The 16,220-nt window shown below is 38.1% G+C and overlaps 1 protein-coding gene across 2 annotated transcripts in view; it reads right to left on the bottom strand.

Annotated features, from left to right (window-relative positions):
- The window catches only part of LOC150098645 (uncharacterized), a 32,115-nt gene extending 16,190 nt beyond the window's left edge, over positions 1 to 15,925 (bottom strand). Inside the window, exon 1 of one of the 2 annotated variants that reach the window (XM_090405073.1) lies at positions 15,882 to 15,925. The gene's annotated coding sequence lies outside the window, so the exon portion shown is untranslated. The other variant, XM_090405074.1, reaches the window with a different exon arrangement.
- Between the last annotated feature and the right edge of the window lie 295 nt (positions 15,926 to 16,220).

Raw genomic sequence — 16,220 nt, 5'->3', positions numbered from 1 at the left:
TGTAGAATTTAGAATTTTCCTTGCCAAAAAGAAATAGCCTGAGTTCATTGTGAACTGAAATAGGGCTGAGATATCAGGAGGAAATTTAACTTGGATTAGCTCTAATGTTTCTTTGCGTGGGACATTTGTGAATAAGGAGGAGTCGTCAAAACTGACCATTATGTCAGTATGTTGGAGTGTTAGGTTTTCTATGCTGGCTTTGAAGTGGGCTGAGTTTTTTATGTGTAATGGTGTGTTGCCAGTATAGTGTGTGAGCACTCTGGTCAAATGTTTAGCTAATTTGTATGTGGGGGAATCAATGGCATCCGCTATGGGACATAATGGCACATTTTCTTTATGTATTTTTGGGAGTCCATATATACGGGGGGGGGGGGTTATAGAGTTAAACGGTTTTAATTTGTCAGTAACCTCCACAGGCCAAGAAGTGACCTTCTTAAGGAGCCTATGGAGTTTTCTAATTTGTGAGCTGGTGGGATTGTATTAAATGGGGAGGTAAGTAGCACGATCTAATAATAGACATTAAGCTTACCTCTGTAGTCCGTATGGTTGAGTACTACAGTGGCATTCCCCTTTTCCCCTTTGATTACTATTTCTTTGTTTTTCTTCAATTCCTTCAGAGCTTTATATTCACTATTAGATATGTTGGTTTTTGGTGGTCTTGCTTTGGTGAGAGTTGTAGTTGTTGGCGATGTAGTATGGAAGGTGAGGGATCCCGCGTTTGATCTGGATCATTATATCCTCGGTCGGTATTTTCTTGGGAGCAATGGCGAAGTTGTGGCCATGTGATAGTGCGATGAGTGCTGCAAGCTTCAATGTAACTGAAGAAAAGTTGACTACAGTGTTGGTTGGAAGTTTTGGTTCGGAGGTCAAACTCGTTTTTAATTTCTCAAATTTCTTGATATGTTGCCCCCGTATTTTTTCAAATTCTTTATCTGCCGCAGTGCACGAGACATCATATAAAATAGACCAAAGCTCGTGATTTAATGTATTGAAAAGCTCTTCTTCAAGCGCCTGAATAGCTTTTTGCATCAGCTAGGAGAACTCGCATGGCGGCAATTTGTTCCCGTAGCAGGCATGGTTATAAATTCGGAGAGCCTTTTGTGAAAAGAAACGGTGCTTGAATTTCACACGATTTGGGATTACCTGATTATCCTGGCAGAAATTTAGGAAGGTCAGACGATTCAGTTGTCTTGATAACTTCAGCTTCATTTAACCATATTGGCGGGCCTTGCATGCGATGGAATCTCCGTAGATGATAGTAATTCTTGTAGAAAGGCTTATACATAATTATTAATTGACTTAAGAAATTCACAACGTACAATAGAATATAAATTAAATTAAACTTTAACATATATTTACAATATTTCGGCAACGTCACGTTGCCATTTTCAAAGGAACTTACAATAAAGACACGTGCACACGGCACTACATACAGTAAATGAGGACGAAGCAGGAAGCTATCGTTTCTCCTAAAAGTCCTGATGATGCCCCCTAGCGAGCTATGTAGGTATTCTTGGCTATTGGGCTGAAGGTATGATGTATGTCTCCCAAATTTGGGACAATCTCATGCAATCAAATTTGTTGAGGTTTGACATGTTTCTTAGGGCTGAGGCTGATTCCATGAAAAGTCTTTTAAACTTGAACTTGCTACGGTGTATTATTGTGGTTTCTTCCACCGTATTCTGTGGCGTATATCCAGAGCATGGTCTGCAAGACTAGAGTAGCTATACTGGTGAAAACAGATGTAGTCCTTGTGTTCTAAAATTCTGATATTCGTTGTCCTGCCTGTTTGGCCAAAGTAGGACAGCTTACAGCTGCAAGGGACCTGGTATACACCAGATAGGTCTAGGGGAAGTGGTTGGTCTTTAGTGGAGTGGATAAGAGATGTCAATTTTCTGCATGGTCTGTAACAAGAGGTTAAGTCATGTTTTCTTAATTTTTTTGTAATTTTTTCTGAGGTACCTCGGATGTAGGGAAAGGTGATGGATTTAGAGTAATCCTTGTTGTGAAGGGGGTGAAGGGTTGTGGTTTACTGGTTTCAATATTTTTTCAATTCTGGGGTGGGGGGGGGTTATACTATTGTATGTTGTGAATTCCTTAAGTCAATTAATAATTATGTATAACTAGCCTTTCTACGAGAATTTTACAGTACTCTTTCCTTAATTTTGAGCTTCTTCAACAATCTCCTGAATATCTTGCCACCTTCTTGATATTTATTTTCTATGTTCTTACCAAAGTCCTTACTTTGGTTTCTATGTTCTTACGACAGTATGAGGAGATGGGAATATGGTTTGTGAATGTGTGGAATGAGTTTGAAGGACAAAGTGAACTGTATGGGAGCGCTGGACTGCATTTGAGTGGTTATGGTGCGAGTCACTTGGAGAGACTGCTGCTGCTGGAAGGTAGAGAAGTGAGTAGAGAGAATGAACCAGATTAAGCAGGAAGTGATGTGGAAGAGCAGGAGAGTAAGACAGGAGAGATTGAAGAGGTGGTTATGAATGGGGAAGTGAGTGGTATGAGTATAAAAAATGAGAGAAAGGGTGTGTGTGTGCAAGAGGAGCAGCGAAACAGGGAGGCTCAGGGTGGACAGGAGTACACAGCGTGAAAAGGGTGGATGCTCCAAGAGGAGGTGAGAGCATGTGTAGACAGGAAAGGAATGGGATGACCTGGGATCGAGAGGAAACAGTTGGAATTGGGGAGGATTCTAGAAGGAATGGACAGAAAGGGAAATGGCCCCAGTCGATCATGGAGAGATCGCATCGAGTGAGTGGTATCAGTGGAACTAGCTGTAGATCCGAAAATGAGCTGTTGTGTTTGTATACAAATGCTAAAAGTATAAGAAACAAGGCAGATGAAATGGTTGCACTAATTGCATCTGTTCATCCAAAGTTGTCGGAATAAGTGAGACGTGGTTGAAAGAGGACGACATCCTGACAGGAATAGAGATGGAAGGGTATGATGTGTTTCGTGAGGGCAGAAGGGGTAAAAAGGGAGGGAGTGCTATTAATGATAGAGAAAGAGTTATGTTCATACAAAGTAGAGATGCAAAAGGGAAATAGTGTCAGTGGTTTTGAGGCAGTATGGTGTGAGATAGAGGTGAATGGAATCAAATACTTGGTTGAATGTTGTTATAGACCAGGTAATGTGGATGGTGGTGATGATAATGAAATGTATAATCAAATTACCCAAGCAAATAAAAAAAGGGTGATCATAATGGACGATTTTAACTATGGCAATATAGACTGGAATAATGAGATAGCAACTGGCAGTAAAGAAAATGAGTTTCTTGAGTTTTTGAGGGATAACTACCTCAGACAGTATGTAACAGAGGGCACACGAGGATTGAAGGTCTTGGATTTGGTCATCTCATCAGAGGATGTAATTATAAATGAGGTGTCAAATCATCCACCAATTGGTGAGAGTGACCATGAGGTGATTACCTGGGTGGTTGCCTGCAATGTGAGGACCTCTGTGAGAAAAGGGTATATGTGGAACTACAAGGGGGGGGGGTGATTATGTCAGGAGACAGCTTGCAGGTGTAGCATGGAATGAGTTAGCTGGAAAAGAGATCAATGCATCTTGGGGGATTTTCAAAAACTATCTAGTAGATGCAATGTCTAAATGTATTCCAAGGGTGAGAAGGTTAAATAAGGTAGGTGTGAGATGGATGAATAAAGAGATTAAGCATGCAATACAGAGAAAAAGGGCACTGTGGAGGTAGCATAAGAGAAGTGGAAATAACCAATTCCATGAGGTCTACAAAGACCAGGCAAGGAGGGTGACTTGGTTGGTGAGGGTAGCTAAAGAGACGTATGAACAGCAGTTAGCAAATGATGCCAAAAAGAATCCTAAGGAGTTCTTTCGATATGTAGCCAGCAAAAGAAAGAATGATTATGGAAGGATGACACTGATTGGAGAAAATGGTATAAAGACAGCTGTTGCAGAATGTGTGGTGGAGATACTTAATGAGCAGTTCATAAAGGTCTTTCAATCTTGTGAATGTGACTTCATGGAGAGATAGAGAACAGTTGATGATGGGGAGGAGAGACTGACTGTAAGTGAGCAAGAGATGTATGGGGAGTTGAGTAAACTAGGGGGATTTTTTCTGTCCCCCTAGCACATCATTGGGAATTGACACCTGCCTTGACATATTTTTTTAATACGAGTCTTGCACTCAGTCAAGTTCCTAAGGAGTGGAAGGAGGGCAAGATTGTGCCACTTGATAAAGGAGGCGATTGAACTCAAGCATCAAACTATAGGCCTATCTGTGGTGTCAGGTGTTGTGGTTAAGTTGTTGGAGAAGCTTGTAAGAACTAGGATCCAGACTTGGGTTGACAACAATTTGCTAAAGGAAGCTCATGTTTTAGTAATCTACTTATTTATTACAATGAAGTGACTGCTTCCTTGGACAGAGGAGAAGGATACACAGTAATATACTTGGATTTCGCAAAGGCTTTTGATAGAGTTACCTCATGATAAGTTGACGGTCAAACTAGAGCATATGGGGTTGGATATTAGACTAGTGCATTGGATTGGACACTGGCTATCTGATAGGTATCAACAAGTTGTGAATGGGGGAGCGATATCCAGGAAAAGGAAAGTCACTAGTGGAGTGCCTCAGGGGTCTGTTTTAGGGCCATTACTGTTTAACTTGTATATTAATGATATTAGTGAAGATTTAGATGGAGATATTGAATTGTTTGCAGATGACGCGAAGTTGGGACAAACCATGAAGAGTAGTGAAGATGTTGTGGCCTTACAGGAAGACTTGAATAAATTGAGCGATTGGGCACGGAAATGGCATCAATGACATCAAACCTCAAATACACTTTTTCCAAAAGGTTTCCACAATTTTGGCCACTAGTGTATATATATACACACACACACACACACACACACTGATAATGCATTATGCTTAGCTGCCACTTTCCATGAGTTTTGGTGAGCAGGGAAAAAACCTGCTCTTCATTCCTTTACTCCCATCCTTCATATACAGTTTCTATGGATAGCCTCTTGTTCTGTCTGCCATCTTCCTCCAGTTTTACAAAGCATCTCTTCTGCATTAATTTGCTAGAAATCTCTCACTGATGTTTATGTTTTATTCATATCATCAAGCTTTCTACCCACTTGACTTATAAATAGCATTCTTTCAATCTGTTCTCATAAAAAAAAAAAATAATAATAATAAGCTACTGCCTTTTATTCCCTTATAACTCTATCTAGCTTTTGGAGACTGAATGTACAGTTCAATTTCCACTGATAGCCAATCAAAGATACCTGCCCATGACTATCACTAATTATAAGCAGCCACAGATGAAGAGACTGGCAAACAAGTGCTGCCATCTCTTGGTACCTAATCCTAACAGGATGTGCTACTGTCTGAAAAAAGAAGGCAGGTTCTACAGTCGATTTTCTTTAGTTTACGGGATGAAAAAACTTGCTTGCCTGTGCCAGAGATTGACTAACTCAGGAACTGGTCAAAGAAAGGCTTAGAAAAAGTTCCTCCACTTGGTGACTAGACTTGAATTATAAGTCTATCTTTGGGCAGCCTAGTGTAGAGGATGCAAGCGGCACAAATATTGGATATGAGAACAGATAAGCCTGTGTAGCTTAGGCTTATCTGTTCTCATATCCAATATTAATTACAGCAACCTAAAACCATCTTTAATTACTCTTCTGTGGGTTGTTTTCAAAACTCCTTCATTTCTAAACCAGGTTAATAGGTCTGTACACAGTGCCTTAACAAATGCATCATATTCCCCTTTACATGTGTAACATGGTAAGAGTATTTTTATTTGAAACCACTGAACTTTTTGAGATCTCGTGAAAATTTCTCTTCTTGGTCTTTTTTCCTTTTCATTTGTTTAATCCCATTCTGATGATGGGCTCTGCTGTCCCATTCACAAAAAATGTGGTACTTTTCAAGAAGCAAACCGAGAACTTTCAAATCCTCATGAATTAACATCATTCATGTTCTTTATATATCTCTATATCAAGAAGTTCATGAGTTTCATAAGTCTAAGTGACCAGAAGAAATAACTAGGACAGAATTTCAAATATTGCTATTTATTACTGCATCTTTCCACATTATATTATTATTCAGGACATCCACAGAGTCACAAGATTCATCATGGGAGGCCAATCTTAGACAACATACAGTCTATCATACCACACCCCAAGCAAAAAAAAAGTTACTTCTAATACTCTTACTCATCACTTCCATTCACAACTTCCAGGGATGACTCTTGTTTAACCATATGAAATATTATCCTACTGTCCTTCCTGTAATACTCCTCAACAGTTTAAATGTCTCACTCATGCTGCCATACCCTCTCCATCTACTATCCACTAAAGCATCATTTCCCAAATGTTTCCTACGACGGAACACTTCACAAATACTGAAATTTTAATGGAACACCTTGGTTAGAGTCGAGTATCATTGGTCTCTTATTCAGTGTAAAACTAAGTGCATGCTATTGCCAAAGCAGGCTGTATCGCATCGCATTGACCTTGCTTGCGACCGCATGTTTCCTAGAATAGATACCTCCGTACTTCACTTGAGCTCGGAGGTGTTGACAACCACGGGTGGCTGAGTCAAGGCCAGCACACGCTGGCCTTAATAGCATAATCCACATGCAAAATGAGGAGCGCCTGATTTTCAAACATGTTTGAACTTGTCGCAGCATTTCAAACCATTCCAGGCTCATATTAATTTCGATGATTTTTCATAGAACACTTATTCACTATCCACAGAACATCAGTGTTCTACGGAACACAATTTGAGAAACCCTGCACCAAAGTCTGCAATTTGCATGCCTCAGTTTATCCTCATAACTAACATTGTACAGTACTCATTCATTTTTATTATCTGCCTCTGTAACCTCTTCAATGATAATTTATCCCCATCACATCCCACTGACCAGATCTGAGCACAGCAATCCAGATATGGTCTGATCAGAGCTTTATAAGTATTACAGCAGTCCTCTGAGTTATCACATTTGCATGTATATCCCCTAAACTTCAAATTTCTATTGGCCATGACCCAAAGATCCCTCGTCTTTTCTAGTTCTTCTAGTAGTTTCATCAATAGAGTATTCAGATTTTGACGGATTGACAGATCTCAAATTTCAAGAACTTCCATTTAGTGGTATTTAAATGACAATACTCCATTAACCTGTCCAGCTTATTCAAATCTTCGTAAATGATTACAACATTCAGCACTATTAGTAATAACCCTTACCAGTTTCATATCATCTGCAAAACTGAATATCTCCTTGTAATCTAGTAACAATGTCATCTGCATAAAAGTTAAACAATAAATGTCACAGTGCTGAGCCCTGTGTAACTCCATTGATGGCCTTCCTCTAGATCAGAGTTTCCCAAACTGTGTTCCTCGGAAAGTGAATAAGTGTTCCGTGAAAAATTATCAAAATTAATATGAGCTGGAATGGTTTTAGATGCTGCGACAAGTTCAAACATGTTTGAAAATCAGGCACTCCTCACTTTGCATTTGGATTGTGCTATTAAGGCCAGGGCGAGCTGACCTTGACTCAACTGCCTGCAGTTGTCAACACCTCCGAGCGCAAGTGAAGTACAGAGGTATCTATTCTAGGAAATGTGCTGTCACAAGCAAGGTCAATGCAATGCACTCAGGCCCGGTATGCCTGTAGTGTGTGCTGTCGCATTTTTGTGATGCGATACAGCCTGCTTCAGTGATAGTGTGCGCTTAGCTATACACTGAATACGAAACCAATGATACTCGACTCTAACCAAGATGTTCCGTTAAAATTTCAGGATTTGTGAAGTGTTCCGTCATAAGAAAAGTTTGGGAAACGCTGCTCTAGATATTGCTCTGTTATACAGAATTCTCTGATAGCTATTAGACATCCAATCTCAAAACCAGTTCACTAACCTGATATCCAAACTCATACATATGCTGTATACTTATATCAGCTTATCACGAGGTGTCCAGTCTCCCTTTGCAACAAAACAAAGGGCATTTGCCTCTCTTCTGTCTACTACACTAGTCGCTTTCCTGATTTAATATATATATATATATATATATATATATATATAAAAAGCAAAACTGGAATACAAGAAAAAAACTATATTCCTCATGCAATTGCTTTCCTGCTATTTGATTTCATTAGTTATTTATTTTACAACAAAATGTGTTTCTTCTTTTTTCACTTAAGGTATGCAACGTGTTATTGTTGCTGATAAATATTTCTTCACTAGCCACCTAAAGAAATACCACTATAAGTTCAATACTAGTTGCCAAGTAGAGAACTTCTTTTATGCTTTTGATCAGTTTCAGAATTAGTTAATCTCTTGCAGGCAAGCAGGGCCTCCTAGAAAGTTGAGTTTTTGGTCTTGAGCTTTTGATGGAGATCTAAACAGCAGAGTAGCAAAGCAATATCATACATATAGAAATGCTTTTGGGAAAATTTGGAGAAAACATTAAAGCTAGTAATAATGGAAAGTGCTTGCTAGATTCCCGTTCAGAACATGGACTAGTTAGTCATTACTAACACCATGTTTCAACATAAAGATATACATAGATTCACATGGAGAGAAAATGCAAGAAACAACAGTTTCATTGCCTATGTTATTATGAGAAGGACACTGACCTGCAGAGATAAGAGGGTTATCATTCCGTTGTATAAGTCTCTGATCAGACCACACTTGGACTATTGTTCTCAGATTTGGTCCCCAGGATTTGAAGGGGATAAATTAACTGTGGAAAGGATACAAAGACGGATGACAAAGATGGTTTCAGGACTGTACAAGGATAGTTATGAGGATCGGCTGAGAGAATGTGGACTGCAGAGTTTGGTGGATAGAAGAAGGAGAGGTGATATGATTGAGACTTTTAAACTGTTGAGAGGTGGTTACAGGATTGACACTGGGGAGTTATTTCGCTTGGTTGAACAGCGGGAAGGAGTGATGACAAGAGGCCATCCCTGGAAGTTACGAAAGGAAACTGTGAGCAAGAGGGTAAGGAGTGGTTTCTTTGTGTGGAGGGTGGTTGAGCTGTGGAATGCATTGCCTGATGGAGTGGTGGGAGCGAGAACGGTCAGTGAGTTTAAAGAGTGGTATGATAGACTTTGTGTTTCTCAGGGGGGGACCTCCCCTCGATGAGTCTTGACAGACTTTATGTCTTAGGAAGGACCTCCCTCGATGAGTCTTTTGACTCCTTGGAGGCCTGAATAATAATAATAATAATAATAATATTACTGATAGTGATATCATTTTCATGCTGGTTCAGAACACAAGAATATACATAGGATTTGAAATTGGAAATGTTTACCATTTAGTTTTGAGCAGGACACAATTGAATTTCATACTGAAAGGAAAAGCGCATAAGAAAGTTTTTTAAAATGAATCCAATTTGAGTAGCCTTTGGAGGTGAACTGTAGACTCAAAGGCACAAACATCATTCAACAAAAAATGAAAGAATTTGAAAACAAGAACCAAACCTTGGAGAGTCAGTGACTAACCCTGAAGAAAACAGTGACTGATTCAGCCAGAGGCATGTGGCAAGGTTCTCTGAAAGGATTGAAAAATCAAAACTCCATGTGGACTTAGGAAGTTAAAGAAGAGGCAGTCAAGGAAAAAAAGACAGTTAATCAAAATTTCCTGCCAAGTAACTCAGCTTGTGCTCTGAGAGAATACAGAGAAAAAATGAGACATGAGAGAAAAATACACAGAAAAAGAAAAGTGAAGAGGGTGGAGGAGATGATAGTAATGGTTCGGAAAAATGATCCGAGAGGTAGCATGAATCGTGAAGAGCAGGGTTTCCCAAACTGTGTTCTGCGGAAAGTGAATAAGTGTTCCATGAAATATTATCAAAATTAATATGAGCCTGGAATGATTTTAAATGCTGTGACAAGTTCAAACATGTTTGAAAATCAGGCGCTTCTCACTTTGCATGTGGATTGTGCTATTAAGGCTAGCTTGTGCTGGCCTTGACTGCCACCTCCGAGCGCAAGTGAAGTATGGAGGTATCCATTCTAGGAAACGTGCGGTCACAAGCAAGGTCAATGCGAGGTGATGCGGCCTGGCACACCTGTAGTGTGAGCTGTCGCATTTTTGCAATGGGTGATAGTGTGTGCTTAGCTACACATTGAATACGAGACCGATGATACTCGACTCTAACCAAGGTGTTCCATTAAAATTTCAGGATTTGTGAAGTGTTCCGTTGTAGGAAAAATTTGGGAAACACTGGTGTAGAGCAAGATTCAAGGTTAACATTAGAGACACTACAGCAGAAATGTGTCTGAGGAAAGATAGCGAGCATGTTACTCCAGTATAATAATAATGAGTTGAGGGGAACAGCAATGATAATGAATGAGATGATAGCAAGAATGTATAGGAAAAGAGGTCTGGAACATGAGGATGCATGGAGTAGGTTTGAGGATAGAGCAGAGTTGTATGCAAGAGATGGATTACATTTGAATGCAGAAGGGCACAGGAATTGGAGAGACTGTTATTTACTGGGAAAGTGAGTGTGTTGAGACAGGGAAACTAGAATTACACAGGTGGGAAGCTGCAGGTATGGCCTCGTGTGGATAGTGCCTTGAGAAACGAGATAATGTACACTATATTACAAAGCTAGGTGGAGTATGGGGGAGAGCAATAATGGCTATATAAATACTGGAAATGCATGCATTGGTTTTTCTATATACAAATGTTAGGAGCATTAGGAATAAAGGGAATGAGTTTGTGGCACTGATTGACTTGATCTCTCCAAAGGTTGTTGGCAGTAAAACTTATTTAACTGAGGAGGATGTTCTAACAGGGATAGAAATCAAAGGGTATAGCATATTTTGACAGGATAGGGAGGGTAAACATGGTGGGGGAGTGTTATTCATGATAAGAGATGAACTATGTTCTCTCTAATGTGTCTAACATGAAAGGCCTGTTGGCTAAGCAAATATTATTATTATCCACATATCTCCACAGAGTTCCATGACTCATCACAGGATGCCTATCATACCTCTCTTGAAAATCATTCCATGACAAAAGCACATTCTTCCTACACAACTGTCTCCAATAACCGTGACTGTTGTTAGGGCATATCCTTCCCTTAGGCAAGTACTATACTGCTGCTCATAAATTCAAGAAAATGTATAAAATTAATCAAAATAAATAAATAAAGAAACAGTGGTTTTATGGTCGAGATAAAATTTTGGTAGTTTTTGCCGCCCTCTAAACCTGCTACTCCTAGATATTACTGTAGTTGCCTAGTGTGTATGATGGCCTTGCCAGGTAACAAATTCCACTTATTTACCACTCTCTAAAAAAAAAAAAATAAAATAAAAAAAAAAAAAAAAAAAAAAAACTAGTTTTCATATCTTCACTAACCCACATTCCACAACTTTCGATGACTCCTTATTCTCAACCTCTCTTTCTTTCTTCCTATCACGTATCGAAAAACTTTATGCATCTATCCTATAAAATCCCATTGATAACTCTGAGGTTGGTGGTGGTGAGGGACCTGAAATTTCAGGGACATTTTACTAAAATTGTGAGAGTAGTATGGTGGATCATGGCAATGATGTGGAGAACATTCACATGTAGAAGAAAAATGTTATGATTCGATTGTATAAAGCTTAGATCAGACCACATATGGGTTAGCGTGCACAGATTTGATTGCCTGCTTTTCAAAAGGATGAAAAGATGTTGGAGAGAGTTCAGAGATGATTGACTAAATGGTTTTGAGTCTTCAGAATGTTGAGTATATGAACTAATTCAGGGAATGCAAACTGCAGAGCCTTGAGGAAATGATACATGATTGAGACATAAGTTAGTAAGGGATAATTAGTAGTTTAATATGGATGAGATTTTTATAGACTGGCAGGAGGCCATCCCTGGAAGCCGTGTAAGAGGAGTGTGAACAAAGAGGTGAGATGTAGGTTTTTTGGATGTGGAGAATGGTTGGAATGCACTGCCTGAAAGTGTGGCGAGTGCAGTGACAGTGAATGCTTTGACGTCATGGTATGATGAGCTGTGTGAGAGAGAGACAGGAACCTTCCACAAGGTGTCTCTTGATTCCATGAAGATAATGATAAAAATAAAAAATTACATGTTTCTTTCATATTTCTTTTTTTTTTTCTACCTATCAACCAATTTATAAACTGCAAACCTTCACCATATTTTTATAAGATGCATTCACACACACACACACTGTCATCTGGGAAAGAGGAAAAAGCACTGAGACTACTTGGTTTCTACTCCACTGTCAGAATAGCAAAAGAATGAAACTTTGTTTCCTTGAATCCACTTCCTAAAATGTTCAACATATGTGACAAAGTTTATTTTCATCCTTAATTTTCATCTGAAAGTATGCATTACCTGCATGGTGAAAAATTCTCCCACCTGTCTTTTTCATCATAAAATTGCACATCTATAACACAATTTGTTGGATCATTTATGTTAACTTCTAATGATAAAATAATAATACTATTATTATTCCAGGTCTCCATGGAGTTCTAAGACTCATCTGGGAGGTCTGCCTTAGAAAATACAAGCTCTATGATGATATTCCTTAAACACATTCAATGTCTGTATCCTGACCATCCTCTCAGATAGTGCATTCCATTCTCCTACCAACCTCCATGTAAAAAACTTATTTGTGACCCTCTTACTCATTGTTTCCTTATGCAACTTCCAGGGATGATCACTTGTCCTTCACTTTCATTCTGCCATATTAAGATCTAGTATTGACTACTTGAACAGAGATCTAGACTATTGTTGTTTAATTTCTAGATGATATAGTTCAAGGTTTAAGAAGAAATAGTTAGTTATTTGATCACAGTGATGCTAAATTGGAGAGAACAATGGCAGAGAGCTTAAATGTGGTTTTGCTAAAGAGGGTTTCTATAAGTTGCAACTTGCACTCTGGTCAGAGGAAATGGATGAAATTTATTGTATTGGCAGCATAGGAGCTAGATAAGGTAAAGAATCCGCAAGTATTTAGTGAATCCAAGTTAGGAGACAGTGCTAAAGGTCAAAAAAGTTGCAAACTGCTGCTAATGAAAAGTATGCAGACAAGTAGGGATTAGAAGACAATAGTATTAGAATATAAGATGCTGATCAGGGCCACATCCGATGACCTGGATTTATTTGTGATAAGGAAACATTACGTAAAGTCCAGTGGTGAGTCATAAAACTGTTTTGGGACTCGAGTACAAAGGCTGACGGAGGGAACATGCTCTTCAAAGCTTAGCAAATATAATGCAAAAGAAATGTGATATGATTGAGATATGCAGGTTGAAGACAGAACACATAAAAATAATATAGGGAAATTATTGCATAGTAATAAGCAGTGGGAGAGAGCATATCCCAAGAAGATGTATAAAGCTCATGGGAGTAAGAAAGTGAATGGATTTTTTATGCAAGGCAAATGATAGATGAATGGAATGCATTGCAAGAGTGGACAATGAGTGTATGACTGATCATAAATATGCCAAAGACAAGATATGATATGCACTATGGTCTGTAAAAAGTTTGATCACCTATCAGGAGATCAGAAATGCTGGAAATAATAATAATTGTACTACTAAACAGTTTGGATGTTTTGTTATATTTGTGATAGTTTCCTGGTGAAAAAGACATGACCCATACTGCAAAATTTGTCCCAAATATATATAATGCATGCTTCAAATTGACTTTATCAAATTACATAATTGTTATGGGTGTTGGCTAAGTCATTTTTTATGTATACCCACCACCCATAAAAGGTTGTAAACCCATTAGTACTATAGGTTTAATGGGCTTTGAATTTCTTTAAATTATTATTTTTATTATATATATATATGTGTGTGTGTTTACATAATCCAGAAAATATTTCCTAGAGACCAAACCTTATTTCATTCCACCTCAGGCCTCCAGTAAGCAAGGCAGTGATCTGACGGGCGATGAAATTCATCTCTCACGTAACCTCAGCCAACAAGGCCGATGTAACTAGGACTGCTGACCTTTATTATTTTTATGCATTTTTTATCTCTCCCAGCCACAAAAGGAAGTGAACCTACACTACATAAGAACTGTGGATGAGCTAATTATCTTTTATCATATTTCTATTTTTATTTATTATTATTATTTTTTTTTTTTTTTTTCACATAGTCTGGCCTGCTCTAGATACTAAATGTGAAATTTTTTGCCACCTGCTGCAGATCTCCATTAAGCAGAGAGCAATCTCACACCATGCAACACAATGCACTTATCACCTAAAGATAATTACAATCTTAATGCCTACAGCAGGATTTAAACCCACAGCCTGGTGGTTGACACACACACACATATATATAGACAGAGAGAGATACTTCAGGTACAAACTTTGTTTGCTTACACTTGGATAAAGGATTAAACGAAATTTATTATATTCTAACCAAGCGGAAAAAACCTCCAACATCTTTCTCTAAATCCAGAGTAATTTAATAATAAGGTGATACACCTTTTGGCAACTCATATAGGTAAATATGACTTCTCCATTACTTCTTTCCACCTTAGTACCACCACCACCTCTGGGTCTGGCTCCCACTGACGAGACCTCGATAAAGGTCGAAACCAGTTTGGGTAGTGGCCTTTCCCTTAATGCATAGCATTATACATGTCCACAAGAAGATGTGCTTTGCATTATGGGAGATATTAAGACAAGTGATGAGAGCTTAGACCACCTTTGCCATGAGTTGCCTCAGTCCTGAAGATACTTCAGGTGCAAACTGTGTTTGCTTACACTTGGATAAAGGATTAAATTAAATTTATTATAGTCTAACCAAGTGGAAAAAACTTCCTCTCGCTCTCTCTCTCTCTCTCTATATATATAGCAACCTAAAAATGTCAAGCTGGTTTGTCCTACTGGACAGAAAGCAAAAATTTGGTAATTGTGAAGTTTATGGTGCTGCTATCCTATAAGGACTTAGGGCCCCTTATAACAGGCTTTTTTTTTAATGAAAATATGATAAAATTGAACTTTTAACCTAAATTCAGTTTGAAACAGTAAAAATGCTTTATTTTGTGTGGATACATATGTAACATCTGACAACCTCAAGAACAAACTTTTATTAATTTCTGAAGTCCAGAATCATCGAGGGGAATTTTTCTGAAATTCTCCAGCTCAAGGTTTTATTATTACTACTCTGATATGGCTTGTTATATTAACTCCCGAGATTTAACGCAATTAAACAATACTTTTCCTCTTATGATAATTTTTAAGGCGAATGTTTACTACGTAAAACGACGGAAACAAAATCATCATAAATTAACTTTCATAACTGCCTACTGATTTTCTCATGCACAGCTGCATTTATACCACACACTCTTACGCAGCGCTAATATATACAAAAAACTTAAGTTTCATATCACTTATATATAATGTACTTTTGGTAAAACTGGAACCACGCCTTCTAAAATCTTATATTTTTGAATTAGCTTTCAAATAAGCGTTTCGCCGTATTGAATTCAACAGGCAAATGCTGTATTGCTGTTATTAAATTTACAGGGTAGGGCAGGCAAATTTAATGCCACGAATATGCGACACATCGAGACTTCCCGCATGTCTTTTACCGTGCATAAATGTTCTATAACAAATAAGTGCAGTTTTACGATTGATAAATTATTACTTTTCTTTATTCTTTTCATAGAAATGGGAGTTTACGAAATTTTTCTATTGCTGGTTTATACGAAAATAAATTTTAAAAAATTACAATTGCCGATTAACACAAAGAACATGGAAACGAGCCTGATAATCAAAGTTCACTAGGAAGTATTGACTGGACATACTTAGAATAAATATTTACCACACAAAGGAAGAAATAGGTCAGCATTTCGCACTGAAGTTAACTATATAATCCTCTAAAATATCTCCAACATACTTCGTATCTGAAAATCAATCCGGAGTAGAGCATCTAGCCAGGGGCGGCTCGAAGAATCCAGACGCCCCTCTCTTGAGCAGGGCGCCGCCCTTCAGCAGAAAATGCATAGCGATCTTTTATCGTTCTTATTTAAAAAGTATTCTAATAGTTATTCTGAGTAAATTATACCTACTTTGTATTTCATACGTATACGATTTATAGGGGAGAATGAAAAGTTCAATTTTAGGATATGGACAAAGAATTATTTTATTGGCATTTCCTTTATCATAATTAATATATATATTTTAGATTTTCAATTGATATTGGAATTCAAACACATTTATAGTATACATCACACAT

Source organism: Typopeltis vanoorti, chromosome 15 (genome assembly GCF_054136105.1).
Source record: "Typopeltis vanoorti isolate ZY-2024b chromosome 15, IOZ_Tvanoo_1.0, whole genome shotgun sequence".
Taxonomy (NCBI): domain Eukaryota; kingdom Metazoa; phylum Arthropoda; class Arachnida; order Uropygi; family Thelyphonidae; genus Typopeltis; species Typopeltis vanoorti.
This window is presented reverse-complemented; position numbering and strand designations above follow the sequence as displayed.